General features: G+C 33.0%; 2 protein-coding genes across 3 annotated transcripts in view; one reads left to right on the top strand and one right to left on the bottom strand.

The window, feature by feature from the left end:
- The window catches only part of LOC142351907 (coronin-6-like), a 560,192-nt gene that overhangs the window by 253,094 nt on the left and 289,393 nt on the right, over positions 1-17,705 (bottom strand). The gene's annotated exons all lie outside the window — the stretch shown is intronic.
- The window catches only part of LOC142351502 (actin-related protein 2/3 complex subunit 3-like), a 167,866-nt gene that overhangs the window by 55,642 nt on the left and 94,519 nt on the right, over positions 1-17,705 (top strand). The window contains exon 1 of one of the 2 annotated variants that reach the window (XM_075403557.1): positions 9,521-9,531. The exons of the other annotated variant lie outside the window; for it this stretch is intronic. The gene's annotated coding sequence lies outside the window, so the exon portion shown is untranslated. Of the gene's footprint in view, positions 1-9,520; positions 9,532-17,705 lie in introns of those variants that run through there. 2 annotated transcript variants of the gene reach the window in all.

Here is a 17,705-nt window from a genome sequence, read left to right as displayed (position 1 = left end):
TGCATCAAGGTCTCCTCGCTCCATTTCTATCACAAAACAAATGCAAGTTCCTCAAATGATATGTCAACCTCCTTTCAGAATTAAAAATACTCTGGTCATGTACGTATCAAAGTTAAATCAATTTGGTACTACTCTAACCACAAAGAATAATCACATTGAACCAAGGCTTTGGGATTTTCTGTTTTTCTCCTGTTTTGGGAAATTTGACATTATATTAAAATTTTGTTCGGTTTTGGAATAAGTTTCATGTTATTTATGCCAAATGGCAAGTTCTGATGATATTACCTCGAGGCACACTCGAAAGGTTGCTTTTTCTATAAAATTAGCGTAGTTTGTGGGAATGTCAGCTTTCAATAATTCGATTAGGTTAGTTGAAATAATATGGATAGAAAAAATTGGGTTTGTTCTGGTTGTCTAACGTATTAAGATGTGGTATTGCTTCCATTTGGTATTCCAGTCTGTTTTTTTCTAATTTTTGTACCACCGGCTTAGGCAAAGTAACTGAAAGGTGAAAGGGCTGCGATTTGTGCTATAGCCTGCTTCTTTTTTCGATTAATTTCAATAGCTTTGACGTTTGAGCAGGTTCTGCCAATTCTCTGGCCGGATGTCATGCTCTTAAATATACCTATTTTTAAGAGTTGAAAAATTGCGCTAAAATCTTTAGTGCGTTTGGCTTAGTGCGTTTGACTAAGGTGTTTCGAATTCTTTTATTTGCTGTCATAGATGAATTTGTAGATGTTGGAGTGTGTTCTGGTATATTTAGTTGAGGCAAATTTGGCTTAAACAGGTTGAGTTGATGAAACAAGTGGGACAGGACTGTTTTTTTGCGGATTAAAATATAACTCGAAATTCTTATTTTTTATAATAAAAAATAACAAGAAAAATTATTTATTTATGTGAATGGCCCCCATGAATTTGAGATAATGGTGTTTAGGAACGTCTTATACCTTTACCTCCCCGATTCTAGAAATAATAAAAAAAACCAAGAAAAGCGTTAGAAAGTTGTATTTTTGGCAATTTGTTTTGTAAAATACTAATTTTCTTATAATCAATTGGGAGATTCAGATTGAAAAATTTAGATTAATCAGGAAGATTCAACGTTGCTGCTGTTGCTTATCTATCATGGTAGTCTATTTATTTTTTTAAATCTTTTACAAAAGATTCTGAGCTGTGTGTGAAAAAAGCATTACTACTGTTTACTACTAAACCACAAGTCAACCGGATTTGAATGAGTACTCCCATGAAAGATTAGGGAAGTTGGATAGCCGTGGGTTGTATTGTAGCTTTTTTAAGCTGCAAATAAATACATTTATGCAAATTTTGTTGTAGTTGCTTTTCGCAAATTCGTAAAAACCCTTGTTCTTGCTTTATTTCTATTCTAAAATCTCTGCCAGTGCAGGTAGCATTTGTTACGTAAATTGCAAACCTTGTCTGGTATTTTGGTTATGAGTACGTAGCATTGACATGAACCACGGAGTAGTTATTTTGTGACAAATGTTGCAGATTTGGAGTTAAAAATTTGCGCAAACATCTGTATACTAAACATATTGATACACTTCAAAATATAGGAGAGAACTCCAGATGTTGGTGGAGGCCCAGTTATGTCAATTTGAACAATATTGGTTGGCGGACTAGTATTTGATCTAAACTGATTTAATGGAGGCTGTAGTTCTTCTCCACTATTTTTTTGATATAATTCAACGCTAATTAACACAGAATAATTATGTTGTCTCAAAATGCGACATTAACGTGAAATTTCATATCAGGGTAAACATTAGAGAGATAAAAGACTCACTGAATTTTAATTTTACGAGAGATTCCATGGTGTGTGTGTGTGTGAAAATAATTTGTATTGAAGATCAGCAATAAAGTCAAAATTACACTGCTAATGATAAATGGATTTGAAGGTAAGGGATTTTTAGGAATTCTATTGTAAAAGGTCAGGGTGATGTGATAACGAAGTGTTGTACGGTAGCGTGTATTATGCTGAAGAAAAATACAATTTCACCAATCGTCGTATAGTTGATTTTTGCAAATGCGTTCTCGTTTTATTTCTAAAATCTCAAATTTCACCCCTGATTCATTCAGAAAAAAAGTTGTCTCGAAATGTGACATTTCTGAGAGTTTGCAATTTAAGGCTACCATTTAAGAAACAGAAGACTGACTGAAATTTTCTTGCTTAGGAACGTCTTGTACCTTTATACACCCGCTTCTAGGATAAATAACAAAATGAAAAATAAGCGTTGAAAAGTTGTTTTTTTTCAACGCATACTTTTGACAAAATTTTGCGATAAAAGGTAGTTGAAATATGTAATTTCAAAGTTACAGTAACCGGTTCACTTTCAAAAAATTCACCATATTTCACCGCCTATAACAAATTACCGACTTTACAAGGGATCGAACCTCTCAACTCCTGAATTTCATCCTCCTCTTTTTTTGCCTCGCCACCTCTGACTAATTCAAACAAAATTTGTTTCGAGTTTAAATCAATTTCACTCTTTTTTTGTAATGCAGCTGCGTTGAATTTTTGTAAGATTGTCAATTTTTAGCGGTGAAATTTACTTTTTAGTGCTGAATTGAGATTTGATTTATGCTCAAAGCTTACTCTAGCTAAAAAATTACATAGTTTTTAACGCATAGACTGGACTTAAGTGTGTTGAAATTAATTGCAAAACCGTCAGATGACCAATTTGCTTGTTTTGATGAAAGCCTACAATTGTAATTGTTATTTTACGGGCTATTTTTTGGAATGATATTTTTCTGTACGTTCGAAATTTGTTTTTTCAAAGCTAACGGGTGGATAATTCATGGTGTCGTATTTATTTAAATTCAGGATACATTAAACTATTTTGTGGACGATTGTTTCCTCAGACAAAAATTCTGTTCCTTATTAGTTTCAGTATAGTTTTTTTACTGGCGAAATTGTGTTTATGTTATCAAAAGTTGAATTTTTGCAGTTTTTGAGAAACTGACTTTATAATAAAAAAAGCGCAGAGGTTTTTCAGTTTTCATCAAAAGATATTGAGTACAGCAATATAGGATAGGCTCCAATTTTTTCGCGTCATCACGTAGAAAATCATTTTTCTGCAATCATCAATCAACTTTAACTGTGTATTCAAGTGCGGTAATGAATTCCTCTATGTTCTCTGTTCGTATGTGTTTGTTGGACTGATAACTGGTTGTCATGGATAATTTGTATTATAACTTAATAATTTCTTTTATGTTCAATAGAGAGATTCAGATGAGAGGTAAAGGTATTAGTAATCATGAACTTTCAACGGCGCTGCAGTTGCTTTTCTATAGTTGAAGTCTAGCCACTATTTAAAACTTTTACAAAAGATTCTATGGTGTGTGTGAAATTTCATTTCTATTATTTACTACTAAACCGCAAGTCGATCGGATTTGAAGGAGTTCTTCCATAAAAGATTAGGGAAGTTGGATAGCCGTGGGTTGTATGGTAGCTGTTATTAAGCTGCAAATAAAAAGATTTATGCAAATAGTGTTGTAGTTGCTTTTTGCAAATTCGTAAAAACCCTTGTTCTTGTTTTATTTCTAAAATCTCTGCCAGTGCAGGTAGCATTTGTGGCGGAAATTGCGAAACTTGTCTGGTATTATGGTCATGGGTAAGTAGCAATGACACGAACCACGGAGTAGGTATTTTTTGACAAACCTTGCAGACTTGGAGATAAAAAATTGCGCAAACATCTGTTTACTAAACATATCAATACACTGCAAAATATAGGAGAGAACTCCAGATGTTGGCGGAGGCCCAGTTATGTCAATTTGAACAATATTGTTTTGCAAACTAGTATTTGATCTAAACTGATTAAAAAGAGGCTGTAGTTCTTCCCATTTATTTTTTTTATTCAATTCAACGCTAATTAACACAGAGTAATTATGTTGTCCTAAAATGTGACTTTACCGTGAATTTGCGAATCAGGGTGAAAATTAGAGACATAGAAGACTAACTGAAATTTGACTCACTGTTCACTGTGAATGGAATAATGTGGATGGCGTTCACGAATTTTACTTAATAGTCTTTAGGAACTGCTTTTATTTTTATATCCTCAGTTCGAGGAATTATAAAAAATGTAAGATAAGCGTTGAAAAGATGTTTTTTCGTCAACAAAATTTTTTGAAAAATTTTGATTTGAATGCGGCAAAATTTGTAGTTCCAATACTACAATAAGCGATTAATTTCCAAAAAATTCACCAAATTTCACCGCTTACTACAAATTACCGACCTTACAAGTGATCGAACCTCTAAACTCCTGAATTTCATCCTCCCCTTTTTTTGCCGCGCCACCTCTGACTAATTCAAACAAAATTTGTTTCGATTTTAAATCAGTTTCACTCCTTTTGTGTAATGCAGCTGCGTTGAAATTTTGTAAGATTGTCAATTTTTAGCGGTGAAATTCATTTTTTAGTGCTGAAATGAGATTTGATTTATGCTCAACGCTTACTCTAGCTGAAATAGTTACATAGTTTTTAACGCATTGACTGGACTTAAGTGGGTTGAAATTAATTGCAATACCGTCAAATGACGAATTTGCTTGTTTTGATAAAAGCCTACAATTGTAATGTTATTCTACGGGCTATTTTTTGGAATGATATTTTTCTGTACGTTCAAAATTTGTTTTTTCAAAGCTAACGGGTGGATAATTCATTGTGTCGTATCTATGTAAATTCAGGACACATTAAACTTTTTTGTGGAAGATTGTTTCCTCAGATGGAAATTCTGTTCCTTATTAGTTTCCGTATAGTTTTTTATTGTCGAGACTCTGTTTATGTTATCAAAAGTTGAATTTTTGCAGTTTTTGTGAAACTGACTTTATAATAAAAAAATTGCAGAGGTTTTTCAGTTTTCATCAAAAGATATTGAGTACAGCAATGTAGGATAGGTTCCAACTTTTTCGCGTCCTCACATAGAAAATCATTTTTCTGCAATCATCAACCACCTTCAACTGTGTATTCAATTCCGGTAATGAATTCCTCTATGTTCTCTGTTCGTATGTGTTTTTTGGACTGATATATGGTTGTCATGGATAATTTGTATTATAACTTATTAATTTCTAAGATCAATAGAGAGTTAATGTTCAATAGAGAGATTCAGATGAGAGGTAAAGGTATAAGTAATCATGAACTTTCAACGGCGCTGCAGTTGCTTTTCTAGAGTTGAAGTCTAGCCATTATTTAAAACTTTTACAAACGATTCTATGGTGTGTGTGAAAATAGCATTTCTATTATTTACTACTGAACCGCAAGTCGATCGGATTTGAAGGAGTTCTTCCATAAAAGATTAGGGAAGTTGGATAGCCGTGGGTTGTATGGTAGCTGTTATTAAGCTGCAAATAAAAAGATTTATGCAAATAGTGTTGTAGTTGCTTTTTGCAAATTCGTAAAAACCCTTGTTCTTGTTTTATTTCTAAAATCTCTGCCAGTGCAGGTAGCATTTGTGGCGGAAATTGCGAAACTTGTCTGGTATTATGGTCATGGGTAAGTAGCAATGACACGAACCACGGAGTAGGTATTTTTTGACAAACGTTGCAGACTTGGAGGTAAAAAATTGCGCAAACATCTGTTTACTAAACATATCAATACACTGCAAAATATAGGAGAGAACTCCAGATGTTGGTGGAGGCCCAGTTATGTCAATTTGAACAATATTGGTTGGCAAACTAGTAATTGATCTAAACTGATTAAAAGGAGGCTGTAGTTGTTCCCCACTATTTTTTTGATATAATTCAACGCTAATTAACACAGAATAATTATGTTGTCTTAAAATGCGACATTACCGTGAATTTGCCTATCAGAATGAAAATTAGAGACATAGAAGACTGGCTGAAATTTGATTCACTGTTCACTGTGAATGGAATAATGTGGATGGCTTTCACGAATTTTACATAATTGTCTTTGGGAAATTCTTTTATTTTTGTATCCTCAGTTCGAGGAATTATAAAAAATGTAAGATAAGCGTTGAAAAGATGTTTTTTTGTCAAAGCAATTTTTCGAAAAATTTTGCTTTGAAGTGCGGCAAAATATGTAGTTCCAACACTACAATAAGCAATTAATTTTCAAAAAGTTCACCAAATTTCACCGCTTACTACAAATTACAGGCCTGACACGGGATCGAACCACTTAACACCTGCATGTCAGCCACCTCTTTTTCCGCCTCGTCACTTCTGACTAACTTGAATAAAAATTGTTTCGAATTGAAAATTGATTTTACAAACTACGTAAGGACTCCGAATTAAAACTTTTTTAATCCAAAATGTAAAATAGTGGCAGTTTGAATTGTAAATTATTAAGTTCAATAGAAAGATTCAGATGAGATGTAAAAGTTTATAGTAATCATGATTTTTCGATGGAGCTGCTGTTGTTTTTCTATCGTTGTTGTCCAGCCATTTATTTTGAATATGTTACAAGCGATTCTAGGATGTGTGTGAAAATATGATTGCTTTTGTACTGAAGGTCAGCAATAAAGTCGAAGTTACACTGCTAATGATAAATGGATTTGCAGGTATTGCGTTTTTAGGAATTCGACTGTGAAAGATCAGGGTGGTTGAATAACGAATGGTTGTAAGGTAGCTTGCGTAATGCTGAAGATAAATACAAATAAGCCAATCTTTTGATAGTTGATATTTGCCAACCACTCTTATTTTTGTTTTATTTCCAATATCTCAAACTTCATCGCTAAACATTTCAGAAAATTTAATTTGTCTCAAATGTGACAATACAGTGAGTTTGCATTTCAATGTTACCGTTAGACAAATGGAAGACTGACTGAATTTTTATTTCGCCTTAATTTTAGAGAGACTGATGTGGATGGCCCCCAAAATTTTGACATAATGGTGTTTCAGACGTCTTATACCTTTATATCCCCGATTCTAGGAACATTAAAAAAAATTAAGATAAGCATTGGAAATTGGTTGTTTTTTCAACGCAGTGTTTGGACAAAATTTTGCGGTGACATGCGGTGGAAACATTTAATTGCAACACTGCAGGATGCGGTTAATTTACTAAAAACTCCCATGTTTCGCGTCGTACTAAAAAATGTTGTCCTCACAGGGGACCCAATCTCTCAAATTGTTCAGGTGAGCCACCTAAATCAAATTCACGCTTTTTTTGTAATGAAAGCGCCGTGAAATTTTGTAAGTATCGCAATTTTTGGCCGTTAAATTCATATTTCAACGGCGAAATGAGATTTATTTTATCTCCAACGCTTAATCTAGATGGGAAATTACGTATTTTCACCGCATTAAATCTATAACCGCCCAAGTGCCTCTCGCTCAAAAAATTTGAGGAATGAAAATTATCAATAAGCGTAGTACTGCTACCAAAAAACAAAAAAAATACTACTTTTACTACTACTAATGCTATTATTACTACTTTTTTCATATGAATTGATATTAAAAAAACTTCACAATTTTCTAAACATTATTTTAAATAATGTTTGTTTCCAATTTAAAATTGACAAACTAGGTAATTACTCCGAATTAAAACTTTTTTAATCCGGTAAAACAGAAGCAGTTCGAATTGTAAATTATTAAGTTCAATAGAGAGATTCAGATGAGATGTAAAAGTATATAGCAATCATGAACTTTCGACGGAGCTCCTGTTGCTTTTCTATCGTTGTTATCTAGCCTTTTTTTAAAAGATCGGATATTAAAAAATTCACACAGTTTTCCAAGTTTTATCCAATGTGGAGAAAATCAATTCAAGCTCCCAAAGCATGGGGAAATTAAGCAAAGATTCCAAGGAAAAACCAATAAAATTTTAAATAATGTTAATAAATAATGTAAATAATGTTAAATTTTAAACAACATCTGTTTACTTAACATATCAATGCACTTCAAAATATAGGAGAGAACTCCGGATGTTGGTGGAGGCCCAGTTATGTCAATTTGAACAATATTGGTTGGCAAACTAGTAATTGATCTAAACTGATTAAACGGAGGCTGTAGTTGTTCCCCACTATTTTTTTGATATTATTCAACGCTAATTAACACAGAATAATTATGTTGTCTTAAAATGCGACATTACCGTGAATTTGCATATTAGGGTGAAAATTAGAGAGATAGAAGGCTGACTGAAATTTGATTCACTGTTCACTGTGAATGAAATAATGTGGATGGCATTCACAAATTTTATATAGTAGTCTTAATGAACTTCTTTTATTTTTATATCCCAAGTTCGAGGAATTATAAAAAATGTAAGATAAGCGTTGAAAAGATGTTTTTTTCATCGCAATTTTTTGAAAAATTTTGCTTTTAAGTGCGACAAAATATGTAATTCCAACACTACAATAAGCGATTAACTTTCAAAATGTTCACCAATTTTTACCGCTTACAACAAAAAACTCCAAAAAAACTACTTTTACTACTACTAATGCTATTATTACTACTTTTTTCATATGAGTTCATGTTAAAAAAATTCTCAGTTTTCCAAGAATTATTTTAAACAATGTTTGTTTCGAATTTAAAATTGACAAACTAGGTAATTACTCCAAACTAAAATTTTTTAAAAAATAGTGGCAGTTTGAATTGTAAATTATTAATTTCAATAGAGAGATTCAGATGAGATGTAAAAGTATATAGCAATCATGAACTTTCGACGGAGAATATTAAAATTTTAGAATATTAAATAAAAGTAATTACAACGACATATTTAGAAAATGTATCATGACGTTGTGTCTCTATAATTGCGAGAACCACATCAATATCGAATTTTTTTGAGTCTTTAATTTTGCACACGATCAAAAAATTAGTTGCTATAATAAAGAAAAGATTTTTGGATTTTAATTTTTGTTCATTCTAATCCGTGTTGTTTCAATTTTGCAATCACTTTTTAGCAGATTCTCTGTCAATTGATAGGCAAGGAAATAGCAGTTGCACGTCAAAAATAAGCTGCTGTTGAATATGGCGCAAATGGTATTGCTAACATAAAATTTAGTCCTTCGGCATTGTTATTGTTTTTGGCAAATAACGTTGCAAGTTACTGTTTCTTGGAATTGCAAGTGTAAGGCGGATAGACTATTGGTATTGCTGAACTGCTGGTTTCTATAGAAGGTCAGATAAAACAAAACGTGGTAAATGTGACTATGGTTGAGCTTTTTTTCCATTGCCCTTACAAAAACAAGTATATTCATTTTGTATGCAGAAAGCTGCACGATAAATTTTTGCTTCGTTATTGAGGGCAAGTAAAAAACAAACAAGAGTTTTTTGCAATCCCGGGTCAACGATCATACAACTTTCTTTGATTTCGTACTAAGTCATATATGGTTCTTAGTAATCATACTAGGTCATATATGATTTGTATGAAATCTTGGTAGTCATACAAGGACCATATATGATTTCCCGGAAATCATACAGGAATCATACAAAAAAATTCAAAGACTAAAAACTGTGTAATTTTGATTTTCCATTGAAGCTGAAAAAATTTCTTTGATATCATACAAGGTCATATATGACACATAAAACTCTGACTGGTGCCACAATTTCTCGTATAATGTAGTCAGAGGACTTATTAAATTATTATATCGCATTTGCAATCCACACTTGATTCTTTGTGTGCGCTAAATGAAAAACTTTGTGGTTTAAACATATTCAGGAAAGGAATTTGAGGATATCTAGAAATTTTTTCTAGATTTTTTTTTATAAATGAGCATTTATAAGTATAAACTGGCCTCAGAGTATGTCCTAAATTTTGTTATCTATTTGGAGTAACTCTTTTATTTAGTGCCCAACCTTGCAAATGATATTGTGCGTGAGGGTCTTATGGCGGATCACAATGTGATACCGGGGTATCGTATAGGTGATGCCCTACCGAATAAAAACAAGAAACATAAATGGTAAAATATTTTCGTAAAATAGATGTATGATTCTTTGTATTCGTACCAGGATCATATATGATTTCTTTGGATTCGTACAAGGATCGTGCTAAGAAATCAAGTATGGACAGTATGAAGTCCTATATGATCCTTGTATGAAATCAAAGAAACTTCAACCCGGGATTGTAGCACTTGCGAGCAAACAATTGCGAGCATAACAAGATTGAGAGCGGGCCATTAATTTTCTGGTGCTGTCACTTACCAAATTTAGTGTGATTTTTTCTGTTTCAATTATCTTCTTCTTATTTTTCTTCTTAACTTTTTCCAATTGTAAACAAGTTTTAAAAAAATTTTCAATAGAGCTTGCTGATTTTTTAATCCACTGATTTGTTTTCTTCAAACTGATCCAGCGCAAAGTTAACCTATCTATTGGTGCTGAAACCAAAAAACATGCAAAGGAAAGCAACCAGTAGCAACGCCATCCGTTGATCCGTCAGAACTCTAGAGGCAATCAACTTTAGACCTCTGGTCTTTCGCTTACGAAGAGCTTTGGTCTTCTCATTTTGGTTGACTCCGATCGATTCTGCTAACTCTGTTTTCATTTCAAACAAAGCCATTAATTGACCACTCCCATTTTTTCAAAGTGAATCAAAAATAGTTCCAGATTCGTTTGTTTTAAGAATAGAAACATCAGAAGTGAGATGCAACAGCAAACTCAACAAGGATGTCAAATTAAATATCTGTTTGTTGAGGTTTTCATTGAGTTGGAAGAAGGAAGACAAAATACACAGTTGAAAAATTTTTCTGAAAATTAAACTCCTGAAAATTACTATTTATATAGTTTCCAAAGCATTCATCAATCATCAACAATGGGTGTTGGGGTGTTTCAGAAAAACCATTATGGTGACAGTATTCACTAAATTGAGTTGGACCTAATTGTAATACCGGCAAGTGATTAGATTGCTTGTGTTGATGAAAGACTACTTTAATAATTGTTAATCCACAGGCTGTTTGTCTTGGAATAATACATTCCGGTATGTTCAAAGTTCAATTTTCAATGCAATGTTTTCAGGGATAATGCAATGTTTTCAAGGCAATGTTTTCAAGAAAAAAGAATGTTCCGTTTTTTTCAAACAATTTTTATCATTATCCGATGGCAATTACGAATCACAAACTGTATAATGTTAAAATTTCTATTCTTAGTAAAGTTAAATGTATTGACATATTTGTTTAATTTTTATCTTCTGTCTATGGAATTCTGTACTTTCATTAAGCTTTCCCGGTTTCAAACCCAGTGATAGTAAAACACGCAAAAAATTGTTTTTTGAATCTTTTGATAGTCATTTAAATAATTTTTTAACCTTAGTTTATCTCTCAAAACCTTCTTTTGAGATCCCGTTGAAAATAAACTTTTCGTTTTTTGATGCTATTATTGAAATTAATGCTTTGTATGTGGAAGGTGAGGTGGAACCAGCTGAAGAAACCCCGCTAGAGTGATCATTCAAATTCCCTTACTACAGTTAAGGAAAATTTTTTTAAATTGCAGAGCGCGGTTCAAATTCTCATTTGTTAGAAAAAAGACTACGAGGCCTACAAGAAGCAAAAAAATCACAGCGACTTTTTTTCCAAATCCAAAGTCAGATTCAAATTTGTTCCAATTGCAGAGCTTTTAATGTGTCAGCTTGCACCTTGTGAGCATGCTGTCTGGACCAGTGTTATTGTTTCCTCCTTAGCAATGAGTTTTGATGGACTTGATAGCACTGACATAACACGTAGCTACAAAAACTTGAATAGCCATGTCAACTGATTTCTGAATATTTATTTTATAGGCTTACCCGTAGGTAAAGGCGTACTTGGAGCTGCTGAGTGGTGTAGTATTATTGATAAAAACTTAAATCTTAATACTGGTACAACAAAGCATTTGAATGAGAAGAATTTTGTTATTTCCTCCTCAAAGAATGTCGGTAGTAAGTTAAAAATGGAAACAAAAATTTTATTTCAATAGTAAAAGAGCGAGTTAAAACGCCAAAGTTATCAGGAGCCGCATCAATTTTTGATTAAAATTTGGTAAAAGTAGAAATATAAATTGTTGGATGAAATTTTTATAAGAATGTCAAGAAGGAAGCTTTCCATTGAAGTTATTGAGGGACTGTAGAGCAATTTATGCTTGAGAGTACAAATTAAATCAGCCGTCTCAGCTAATTGAGCATACAGGAATAAATGTTTGCTCCATTTGTATCTCAAAAAATGCGTATTCCTCACATTATATGTCTAACTCAGTTCAGAAATAAATATAACCAGTTTGAGTACATATCACAGGTCCAATTGGTGCCACTATAATCACGAACATAAATGGTGCCACTATAAATGAACCGAATTGAAGCGTGGTTTTGGATATTTTGTTTCTATTGCTATCTTTAAAAAATCGGTTTTGTGTTGCAATTTTCTCCGTTTTTGAAAAAATTGCATGTTTCTTATGCCAATTGTTAATATTTTATTTGGTGTTGGCACGTGTTGACATACCCGCGAGGCAAATTTTAAACATTCTTATTCTTTCCAACTGCTATGACTTGAGGTAAAGCAAGATTTCCTTAACTCGATTAGTGATGTTGAAAAAATATGGAAATTAGGATTCTCGTTTGGTTTGGTTGTGTAACGTACTTAAACTTGGTTTTGCCTGCATAAATATTTCAGTCGTTCTTGTTCCTACTTTCTGTACCATCATCTTAAGCAATGCAACTGATTCGGCTGAAATTTGTGCCACAGCCTGCTTCTTTTCTTTGATCAATTTCAATAGTTTTAATGTTTGGATGGGTTCTGCCAAATCTCTGGCCAGAAGTGACAGTCGTAAAATGAACCATTAGGTACGGGTGGCAAGTTTGCACTACAGGATTGATTTGCGGTGGCTTGAGGCTTTTGACTCCAGTTTTTCAAGTTCGTTTGATGTGCTAATAGAGCTGACGCTGTATAAATTGGACTCTTTTCACAAAACAAAATGTTGGACGCTGGTGTCACGGAGGCAATTTGATAGAAAACCAGATTGCCTTTAAAGAGACGTGTGGGGTGTAACTTTTTCATTGTAAAATAAAGTTTTCAAATGATCTTCCCTGTTACCCTATGGATTGAATAACTTTTCATCCAGATCGCTGGATAAAATTTGTGATTCTCTGAGCAATCGAGCGGCAAAAGCGACCTTCAATAAAAAGTTGTTTATCAAGATGTTTCAAATCGGTCATTGGAATTGGAACTTTCATGGGTTGTTCATGTATGATGTGTGTTGACTTTGCCAACTAAGTAACTACTTTCAGGTATAACTTTTTCAACCTGGAATAATCCTGTAAATTTGCATTGTTAATTACTAACTTTTTAATGGTCATTAGAGATATTTGGGTATAAAAGTGCACAGTAATCTTGAAGTTTCAATAGAGCTGCAGATGTTTTTCTATCATAGTTCTCTAGATATTTATTAAAAGGTTATACCAGTGTGAAAAAAGCGTCGCCATTTTGTTCTGAAGATCAGCAAAAAAGTCAAAGTTACACAGCTTAGGATAAAAGGTTGTGTTTTTAAACTGCAACTTGATTGTATAAGTAGGAAATCTGCATAGGAAGATTTGGGTTGGTTGATAGCCGATTGTAGCTTGTTTTTTGCTGGATTAATGCCATATCAAAATATTCATGCCAGTTGACTTGTAATTGATTTTGGTGCAAAAATAATGTTTCAAAGGTCCATGTGATCTTTTTACAGCAAAAACAGTTTGTAAGTGTTATAATATTGCTTGTTCAGTTTTTATTTCTAATAACTCTGCTATTTCTTGTAGAATTTGGGTTTTCTCAAACATATATTCAATAAAAGTATGTGTTCCCGTCAGAAGATAGAAAAAACCTCCAGATTTTGTTAGAGGCCCGATTATGTCAATTTGTGGAATATCGACTAGCAAACTAGTATTTCAACTAAACTGATTAAATGGAAGCTTTTTTTCTTCCCCAATATTTTTTGACACAATTCATTCCTTAATCACAAAAAATATCAAAACATGACATTATCGTCAGTTTGCATTCAAAACTAAACATTAGAGAGAGAAGATCGACTGAAACTAAATTTTTTGTGGTCAGAATATTGTGGATGGTCATAATGAATTTAAATAATAGTCACAGAGAACCTCTTGTATCGTTAAAATAGCACAAATTCTAGCAAAGAAGATCATCAACTGCTACATCCAAATATGGTTACAATTTGAAGTTAATTTTTGTCAAAAATGAATTTTTTTGTGAGACTTTGGGCTCTATACTATTCTATACTTCTTGTATATTGCATAATTATTTGTGCTATTTCTCTTTGTTTGAGTAAATGACTCTTGAGATATGAACATTGCTCAAAATGAGAACAATTAAAGCCAGACTCTGTGAAATTATAAAATGTGTCTGCAACAGCATTGACCAAAATATGTGATCTATATCCCATCTTCTCTAACAGATCTTTCTTTAATTAGTATCAGACATTGAAATTAGGTCGTCACGAGGTTATAGACTCAATTCAGAAAGTGGAGTCAGTCATCATATGGCTTGGGCTCACCAATAAAAAAAATGGACGAATAGTTCAGCTGCCTAAGCTACTTGCGATAGTAAGACAGTAAATTTGCCTTTTTTGAAGCCAACAAGATTCTATGTAATTAGAAAGACGACTAATTTGGGTTTTTGTTTCCATCATAGAACAGTCAACAAATACCTCAAAAACTATTGATGAAGTGACAGGTTAGGCTGGAACAATAAGCTTTTTTCAGTGAGATCTCCATATTTTGTTGCTTTGTTTTCTTTGGTCTTCACTGACTGCTGTGCCCGGCATAGGAACCAATCCGCTCCCCAAGCTGTCTAGCTTGCCACAAAAGTTGTCTAACAGTCTTCCATAGTACGATATGAGCACATCGTGTCTCTTTCTCTCTGTTCGTCAGAGATGACTTGGTTCTAACTCTGAGGATATAAGAACTGCGGCCAATGTTTGCCTAATCAAAAAGATGAGAATGGCGTGAGCACATACCTGCATTTCTACGGTACAGAAGACCGCGCAAATCGCCTGATTTCATCACTTCAGAGTTTAGATGTTGGTGAAGTTTACAGACCCTGATACTCAATCATATTCCCATCGTTTTTAATTTTGCACGATCAAAAAATTGGTTGCTATGACAACAAAATGAATTTTGGATTTTAATTTTTATTCACTCTATGCTCTATTGTTTCTCATTTTCAGTCGCTTTTTAGTAGATTCTCTGTCAATTGCTAGGCAAAGAAATACCTGTTGCACAGCAAAAATGAGGTGCTGTTGAATATGGGGCAAACGGTATTGCTAACATAAAATTTAGTCCTTCGGCATTGTTACTGCTTTCCGCTAAAAACATGTCAAGTTACTCTTTCTAGGAATTGCAAGCGTAAGAAGGACAGACTATTGGTATTGCTGAACTGCTGGTTTTTATAGAATGTCATATAAAACAAAACGTGATATATGTGAAATTGGTTGAGCTTTTTTTTCACAAAAAATATATTCATTTCATTGCAGGTAGCTGCACGATAAATTTCTGCTTCGTTATTGAGGGCAAATATAAAACAAACAAAAGTTTTTTGTGCAATTGTAGCATTTGTTTGCGAGCATAAAAAAATGACAGTGGGCCATTATATTTCTAGTGCTGTCACTTACCAAATTTATTGTTATTTTTTTTGTTTCAATTATCTCTGTCCTGGTCTTCGCCACTTTTTCCAATTGTATAAAAGTTTTAAAACATTTTTCGTTAGGGCTTGCTGATTTTTTAATCCACTAATTTGTTTTCTTCTAAGTAATCCAGCTCAAAATTGATAACTTATCAATTGGTGCTCAAACCACAAAACATGCAGAAGAAAGCAAGTAATAGCAGCGCCATCCGTTGATCCGTCAAAACTCTAGAGGCAATCAACGTTAGACCTCTCATCTATCGCTTACGAAGAGCGTTGGTGTTCTCATTTTCGATGACTCCGGTTGATTCTGCTAACTCTGCTTTCATTTCAAAAAATCCGTTTTAGTTGCTATTAATTGACCAATCCCGTGTTTTCATATTATATCAAAAATAGTTCCAGAATCGTTTGTTTTAAGATTCCGTCAGAAGTGAGATTAGCGCAACATCAAACTCAACAGGGATGTCAATTTAAGTACCTGTTTGTTGAACTTTTCATTGAGCTGGAAGAAAGAACAAGAAATACAAATTTAAAAATTTTTTCTGCCGTTAAAAATTTTTCTGAAAATTAAGCTCCGTTATTTATGTAGTTTCCAAAGCATTCATCAAGCATCAACAATAGGTGTTGAGGTGTTTCAGAAAAACCATTTTGATGACAGTATTCACTAAAAAGAATTGGACTTAATTGCAATCCCGCAAGTGATTAGATTGCTTGTGTTTATGAAAGCCTACTTTAATAATTGTTAATCCACAAGCTGTTTGTCTTGGAATAATACATTCCGATATGTTCAAAGTTCATTTTTCCAAAGCAATGTTTTCAGGAATAATGCAATGCTTTCAATGCAATAATTTCAAGAAAAATGAAAGTTCCGTTTTTTTCTAGGAATTTTGTCATTATCCAGTTGCAATTACGTATCACAAACTGTATAATGTTAAAAATTCTATCCTTAGTAAAGTTAAAAATATTGACATATTCGTTGAATTTTTTAACTTCTCTTTAAAGATTTGTGTAATTTCTTTAAGCGTTCCCGGTTTTAAAACCGGTGATAGTAAAACACGCAGAAACTCGTTTTTTGAAATTTTTGATAGTCATTTAAATAATTTTTTAACCCTAGTTTATCTCTCAAAAACTTATTTTTGAAATCCCCGATGAAAAAAAATTTTCGTTTTTTCATGCTAATTTTGAATTTAACGCTTTGTATGTGGAGGTTAAGTTCAACCAGCTGAAGAAACCCATTAGAGGGATCATTCAAATGACTTTACTACAGTTAAAATTTTTTTTTAAATTGCAGAGCGCGATTCAAATTCTCATTTGTTAGAAAAAAGACTATGAGGCCTACAAAAAGCAAAATAAACCAAAATGAATTTTTTTTCCAAATCCAAACTCAGACTCAATTTTGTTCAAATTGCAGAGCTTTTTATTTGCCAGCTTTCATCTTCTGAGCATGCTGTCTAGACCAGTATTATGGGTCTTTCCTTAGCATTGAGTTCTGATGGACTTGATAGCACTGACATAACACGTAGCTACGAAAAATTGAATAGCCACGGCAATTGGTTTCTTAATGTTTATTTCATAGTCTTACCCGTAGGTAAACGCGTACGTGGAGCTTCTGAGTGGTGTAGTATTATTGATAAAAATTTAAATCTTAATACTGGTACAACAAAGCTTTTGAATGTGAACGTTTTTTATGAGAAAATTTTGTTATTTCGTCTTCAAATAATGTCGGTAGCAATTTAAAATGGAAACAGACACTTAATTTCAGTAGAGAAAGAGTGATTTAAAACGCCAAAGGTTATTAGGAGCCAGGTAAATTTTTGATTAAAAGTTGGTGAAAGTAGAAATAAAAAATTTTGTATAAATTTTTAAATAGAATGTTAAGAAGGAAGCTTTCCATCGAAGTTACTGAGGGACTGTAGAGCAATATATGCTTGAGACTACATATTAAATCAGCCGTCTCAGCTAATTTTGGATGCAGGAATGAAAATTTGCTCCAAGTGTATCTCAAAAAATGCGTATTTCTCAAAATATATGTCTACCTCAGTTCAGAAATAAATATACCCAGTTTGGGTACATATCACAGGTCCAAAAATATTTGGTGCCACTGTAATAACAAAAACGAACCAAATTGAACCGTGTTTTCGGATATTTTGTTTCTATTGCTGTCTTTAAAAAATCG

The sequence above is a fragment of the Convolutriloba macropyga genome, chromosome 13, assembly GCF_964194025.1.
Source record: "Convolutriloba macropyga chromosome 13, txConMacr16.3, whole genome shotgun sequence".
Lineage (NCBI taxonomy): Eukaryota > Metazoa > Xenacoelomorpha > Acoela > Convolutidae > Convolutriloba > Convolutriloba macropyga.
This window is presented reverse-complemented; position numbering and strand designations above follow the sequence as displayed.